Genomic DNA, 7,160 nt, shown 5'->3' with positions numbered 1-7,160 from the left:
GGCAGAGAGAATGTTGTGGTGAACAAGACAGATGTGGTTTCTGTCTTCATGGAGTGAGTAGAAGATAAGACACAAATATATTTGTTCTACAATACAACTCATTTGGCATTTGACATATGTTATCTTGCGTTGTTAGTTATCTATTTACATGTATGTCTTGTCCCCTATCAAGATGGTAAATTTATTGAGGGAGGAGGGCCTGGATCCAATTCTGCCGCATCCCTGGGCTGCACAGAGTGTCATGTACATGGCAGACATTCAATAATATTTATTGCTAATTACCTAAAAGATTGATCTTTCTCCCGCAATAAAAACTTTATTATGAAGATCCTATTCATCAATGAGGTTCTATGGCTCTTCTCACTGTGTTCAAAACAATGTGTGAAAAATAAACACCTAACCACTGTCCTGTGGACATCAGCGCCTCCAAGTCCTTCTACCTGTAATTGCTTGTCATCTGGTTGACAAGCATGGAGTTCAGACACCATCAACCTATAGCCAAAGTTGACCATTGGTCCTCCTCCTGAATTGCCCTTTCCAGTGAAGTAACAATAGCAACACATTATCACATTGAACCCTGAAATAGCTATTCAGCAGGCCTGCACCATCCACATTTTAAAGGTGGGGAAACTGAGGCTGAGAGGCCTGAAGTTAATTTACTCAAAGCCACAAGCTGAGATTTGAACCCAGGAAGTCTGGCACACGGCAGGGAGCACACAACACTCTCCAGACTGCCTTACCTGGTGACAAAAAGGTAGCTTGGCCTCCTCTCACAAGAGGTAAAGGCAAAGAAGAACCAACAACAGGCCACAGTCCCCTCTGCAAGTCCCCAGCAGAAGATCTTTATGGCAAAGACCTCTTTCCTCGCAGCCATGGTGAGAAAGATAGCCTGTACCACAGGTGGCCATTTTCTCATGGCCTCATGGCAACTGGGAGGTTTGTGCCTGTCTGAGATCATTGGCTCAGCCTCTCGCCCTGGGCCTCCCCCAAGGGCCCCCAAACTAAGGTCTCTTATCCAGTGTCCTCTACCCCTGGCCCCCACCCAAGGTCCTCATCCAAGGCCCTTCACCCAGGGCCTTCACCCAGTGCCTTTATCCAGGGCTTCCATTAAGGGTCCCTACCCAGAGTCCCCTATCCAGGACCCCTCACCCAGTGTGCCCCACCCAGGGCCTCTGCCCAGGAACCCCACCAAGGGCCCTCTGGAGCAAAGACCCTGACCCACTTCTTCCCCCCTTCCCCTTGCCCTGTATCTTGTTGGTGATTTTTTTTTTCATTTATGATTTTCAGCCCAGCCGGTTGTTAGCCTGCTGTGTTTGGAAATGGTAGATGATTAAACCTCCTGGCCAGGTGTAAATGCAACCTTTGTCATCTGGAAGCTGGGAGAATTACCTTGTTGGGCTGCAACTCCTTCTGGCTTCGAACTTTCTGCTCCAGCAGACCCTCTTACAGGCCCCCCAGGTCTAAGCCCAGCCTAGAAGCCAGAAATTTCAGATGTACTAACATAGCCACAAAAACACTGGACAGACTCTAAAATTTAGAGGAAACATCATCTCTCTCTCTCTCTCTCTCTCTCTCTCTCTCTCTGAAAGGAATTTTTACCAGGTAAATAATAAAAATATATAATCATTGACTAGGATTTAAAACTAAACCAAAAATATGTTTGTATTTCTGTTGCCAATAAATATCCCCCCACCCTAGTTTCTTACTTTGCCTCAGTAGCCACCTTGTGGCCCTCAGAGTCTACTTGTCCACTCATCCACTCAGACATGGCTTGCGGCAGCTGGAGGAGGCCACTTCTAGAAATGGGCTTCCAAGCTCCCCTCCTCAAGGAAGTCCCTACAGTTGGCACCAAGCCCTGACCAGACCCCGGCCTGTGAGAGAGAGAGGCGAGCCAGGATGCCCTGCGCTAGGAAATTGCTAGAGCTGGGACAGAAGCTCTGGATCAGCGCTCAGAGCCCCAGCAGCCCAGTGCTCCCTCAGAAGCAGCCAGAAACCTTCTGTTGACTTTTTCAGGCCGACTTCTCACCAGCAGACATGTGCTTCAGGAAGGTTATTGCTGAACAAACAGCACACAGCAAGTGTGTTTTCCGTGCCTATTCCCAGCACGCTGAGCTTGGCTGCTGCTCAAGGTGAGCTGAAGGCAGCAAAACCTGTTCTCAGGCTGCTTGAGGTTGTCCCAGTCCTCTTTCCGGGCTGGGTGCCTCTCACTGTCAGTGTCCTTGGGGCAGACAAGTAAAAGTCTCCTTGGGAGTTCTCTGTAGGCAGTAAATAAATGTTTTTCAAAGACAGAATGAATAAATCAACAAAGCAACACACAGGTGTTTAGTGAGCATCCCCCTGAGCCCCCCTGAGTAACACTCTCTGACAGACTGATGACCCTCTGGGAATTTTACCCAGCAAAGGATGGTGATGTTCCACCGCAGTGATGGGCACCTTTGATATGCAAGCAAAGAAGGAGATATGAGAATGGGTTGGATGCCTCATTAATGGATGGAGAGTGCAGACACGTGGAGAGGAGAGAAAAATGATCCCAGGCAGGGAGGTGGGGAGGGAGGGCTGCCTGAGCCTGGAGGCAGCTCCAGAAGCTGCAGCGGAAGGTTTCTGTCAGGTTGGAGTAAGACACGAGTGTGTAGAGGAGGGAGGAAGTGCACCTGAAGGGCTTTGAGGATGCTGACGTTTCTTTAACTGGGGAGGGGCATCGTTCAAGATGTGCGTTTGGAGGACTGTGCCGTGGCGATATGCTGAACAGATTGTAGAGGAGAGAGATCAAGAGGACATAAAGGGATGGGGTGGAAAAGAAAGGGTTAATCTTAGAGATGTTTTGAGGAAGACGGATTGGTGACAGAATGGGTGACAGGAAGATAGTGGTGAGGGGAAAGGCGATGGCACACTGAGAGATGGGGTGGGGGTGACAGAAAGCAGGGTGGGAACTTCACTAGAGATCTATTGAAACCTCGGCCCCTGGAGTCCCCTAAGCAGTCAGTAGGACTCCCTCATCTTGCTTTCCCCTATTTTTGGCCCCAGGATCTCCTTTCTCCTGGTTCTCAAATTAGCCCAATTGTACCCCAGATTACTGTTCTACTCAGTCTTTCCTCCTCTTCAAATGCCTGTTTGTTTATTTTTGAGGAAGAAAATGATATTGCTCAAAAAAAGATATAGCCCACGAGATTTGTTCTCAGCAAGGAAACCATGGGTGCCATGGCGAAGTTGGTCTTTAATAGGCTCAATGATCTGTCTTCAAAAGGCCGCCCCTCAGAGCACACCAGATTTTCATACAGGGGAAATCCGAATAAAAGATGGACAGGGTATTCTAGGGAGGAAAGAAGGGGAAAGAAACAACCTGAAGAGATGTTCCAGAAGGAATGGGATAAGCATAACCAATGGACACAAGACACTGGGGGGTAGGGGAGGCCGGGGGAAGGTCAAGGGGGAAAAAAAGGGAGACATATATACTACTCTTTGTAATATTTCAAGCAATAAAAAAAAAGCCCTGGCCGGTTTGGCTCAGTGGATAGAGTGTCGGCCTGCGAACTGAAGGGTCCTGGGTTCGATTCCGGTCAAGGGCATGTACCTTGGTTGCAGGTACATCCCCAGTGGGGGGTGTGCAGGAGGCAGCTGATCAATGTTTCTCTCTCATTGATGTTTCTAACTATCCCTCTCCCTTCCTCTCTGTAGAAGTCAATAAAAATATATTTTTTTAAAAAAAAGAAGGAATGGGGATACTGAGCAAGAGAAGGCCTGAGACATTAGGCTTGGGGACAGCCCCCCAGGAAATAATTTTCTGCAGTGAAGTCGCTGGTGAGGAGAAGAAGTAGCTTAGCAAACACAGAAACCAGCCTGGTAGTGGCCTGATTGGATGGATGGCTGAATGGATGGAATGAAAGAGGTAGTGGCTTTAACACTAACATTTACATATTCAGTTATATTTGTGCCAAGCACTGTGCTAGGGTGGGTGGCGCCTATCAAGAAAAAAACAACACAGTTCTTGTTCTTTGTGGACCCACAGTTTATGTGAAGAAACACCAAGACAGATAATCCCGACAATGTGAACTCTCCTGAAGGAGATGCGAAAATTCCACGGATGAAGAGACACTTAAGCAGGATCAAGGAGGGTAAATACACACACACACAGACACATATGCATACAAATACACACATACACACACACATAATCCCACACACAAACACACAACAGAGATGCATACACATGCGTACAGACATAAACACATGCACACGTATACACACACACACAACAAAGACATAGAACACACCAATTATGGACTCACATTTCAGGCCATAAGCTTGGCACGTACGGAAGCAGGAAGGTATGTGTCTGTGGTGCTCTCAGAGAGGCTGGGACATGGAGTGTGATGAGAGGAAGCCAGGTAGGAGACTGGTGGTCCCCTGTTGCCATTAACTGGTCATGGGAACAGTAGGGAAGCAACCTGGATGGGGCAGGGAGATGGTGGCAAAATAATGAATCCTGTTTGAAATAGGCTTTCCCCCAAACCGCCTGAAAGAATTTCAAAGCTTTGTCACTCAAGATATCTCATTTTCCAGAGAGCAAAATAGGCAATTGAGCATGACACGGGATGAATCTCACGGGAGAGTTTCAGATGCCAGCATTTTCATTTACAGCCATCCTTCACTTTGGAAAATGACTCCAACGCGGTCAGTATTCCGAACTGTCCTAAGGTGGCAGTTAAAATTGTTACTAGACTCTGGCAAAGGGACAACATGGCATTCTAATGTCTGCTATAAACTGGACTAGGGATGGTGGACATTAAACAAATGTTTGTCAAATGAATGACTGCAATGACTTCATGCCAGGCCCTGTGCGATAGGCCACAGCAAGCAAAATGCAGGCCCTGCCCTCCAGCTCTTAGCAGTCTGGTGAGGAAGACAGGTGTGTAAACAAATTGTTACAGTGGGATTGCTGTCATAGAGGAGAAAGGCAGACATAGAAGACCTTTTTTATTGCTCAAGTACAAGGGGCAGAGGGGCATGTGGCCTGGGCCACACAGGGACCAGTGTGCCAAGGTGAAGAATCTGATCTTTAACAGGGAGGCGACACAGAGCCACGATGAGTTTTAGGCTGAGGAGTGACATTATCAAGACTGCATTCTGGAAAGATCCCTTTGGCTGTGCAGGCAATAGCTCAGTGAAAGAAGATTGGGGAGGACATGGGCCAGCTGGGAGGACATTTCAAACGTTCAGATGACAGATGTTGACTTTCTGCACTGAGGGAGTACGGGGAGGGGCCACAGGGGAAGGCATACATTTAAGGGGTGTTCGGAAGGTGTTTGAGCCTCATGACTGATCTGGTACAGGAGGTGAAGGGCAGGGGCCTGTCCAGGGGCTCCCCTGGTTTCTTGTTTGGGTAACAGGGTGCTTGGTGAAACATTACCAAGAGAGGAGACCCAAGTCGAAAAGCAGTTTGAAATGAGGAGGTGAAGGGCAGGAGGGAGAAGAAGGGATTGTGATTTGGACAGGATGAATTTGAGGAGCTAAGAGCTAGTCACCCTGAGGTGGGTCAGAGCCCATTCTCTCAGAAGGGACCTGCGACCAGCTGGGGAGAGAGGCCTCCAGAGTCACGGTGTCCGTGCCTGACTTCTGTGCAGAAGGAGGTGGGCCGGTCACCTCCATTCAAAAAATTCCAAATCAATCAATTCAGGAGAATTCCTTTCTGACCAAAGATTCCAGCACAGATTCACAGTAGAGCTCCAGGGGCCAGAGCAGCCTTCAAGCCATTGAGATTGGCCCCTAGGATTAATGACTTCAAGAAGCGTTTGCCAGGAACTCTTCAAAGCTGGAAACAGAAGCCCTGGAGCATTAAATATAAATAAATACTTAGTCGATTGGTTTCTTCCTCGCTTTTCAAAGGGCAATTTACTTCCTGGATTATCATTACAGTAGTCTGCTCTCCGGAAACCAGGATTATTCAAGTGCCACAGCACAGGGTTGGGGCAAGAAAAAAAAAAATCTAAAGATCACCTTGTTCTATAGATCCACTTCCTCCTGCTTAGCCTGCATCTGGAAGGGCAGAAGCAAAAGGCTTATTGTTGTGTGTGTCCCCACCGAAGGCATGTTGTTTTCCACTGCAGACCTGTATTTTTCTCCCTTTGAGGTATATTCATTCCATTTGAGGGGAAATAAAAATAGGAGCCAAGTTTCTGTTAACAAGAAAGCAGCTGTCCCTATGGTGGGGTTTCAATTCAACAAATATTTAATGAGCTTCTAGAATGGGCCAGAAACTGTGTTGAGGCTGGGGGGATACCAAGATGATTTTAAATTGGTGCCCATCATCAAAATTTTTTCAATCCATTGTGCAAACATAAACAATCCGAGGCAGAGAAAATGGTTGTCACAGCAGCATGGGTTGTTAACTAAAACCCACAGATGGGCCCCTAGTCTGTGACCTGCAGACTTTGCTGGCAAAGTTTGCATGGGAATGCCTGGAGGTCTGCTCGGAGGAGAGGCCCCACACGTTCCTAGGTTTTCAAAGTACAGTGGGACCACAAGGTAAACAACTATGGGAATAAAGGGTGGGGAGATGCACTCTGACACCGCCCTTGCCTCTTACAGCATCTTGGTGGTAGAGTGAAGAATCACAGGCAGGAGTGTGGGGTGGGGACTGTTCAGTTCCATCACAGGAAGAGCTCTTCTATGTCCTGACATTTGTCCCTGCATTGTCACCTCCTCGTGAGCTGTCTCAGAGCTGGCAACATTAGTGAGGTCTTGCCCTCCTGTTGATGATGAAAGACTTTGGGGAAGTTTTTAGAAGGTGTTCCACACTCCTCTGGCAACATCACTGCTGCTGTGAGAGGAAGGTGGCTCAGATCCTGCGAGTCTGCAGACTCCGCCTAGTAGAGAGCTTTTCATTTGTTTAAATTCTGTTCAATCCACTCGAATCTGTCCTTGCCATTATGTGCCCTGCCTAAAGCACAAAAGTATGTTATGAAACTTAGAGACCTACAAGGTCATCTCATGCCCCAGGATTCTAAATTCCCCTTACCCTGCTCTGCCTTTTCTCATTTTCCACAGCAAGTATCTCTTTCTGGCATATGTAACTTCCTTATTCCTTATGTTATTATTGTCTGTCTTCCCTTGCTAGCTTATCACCTCCATGAAGGCAGGAATCTTGGTTGGTTTTTTGTTGG

This window comes from Myotis lucifugus, unplaced genomic scaffold (genome assembly GCF_000147115.1).
Source record: "Myotis lucifugus unplaced genomic scaffold, Myoluc2.0 scaffold_200, whole genome shotgun sequence".
Lineage (NCBI taxonomy): Eukaryota > Metazoa > Chordata > Mammalia > Chiroptera > Vespertilionidae > Myotis > Myotis lucifugus.
This window is presented reverse-complemented; position numbering follows the sequence as displayed.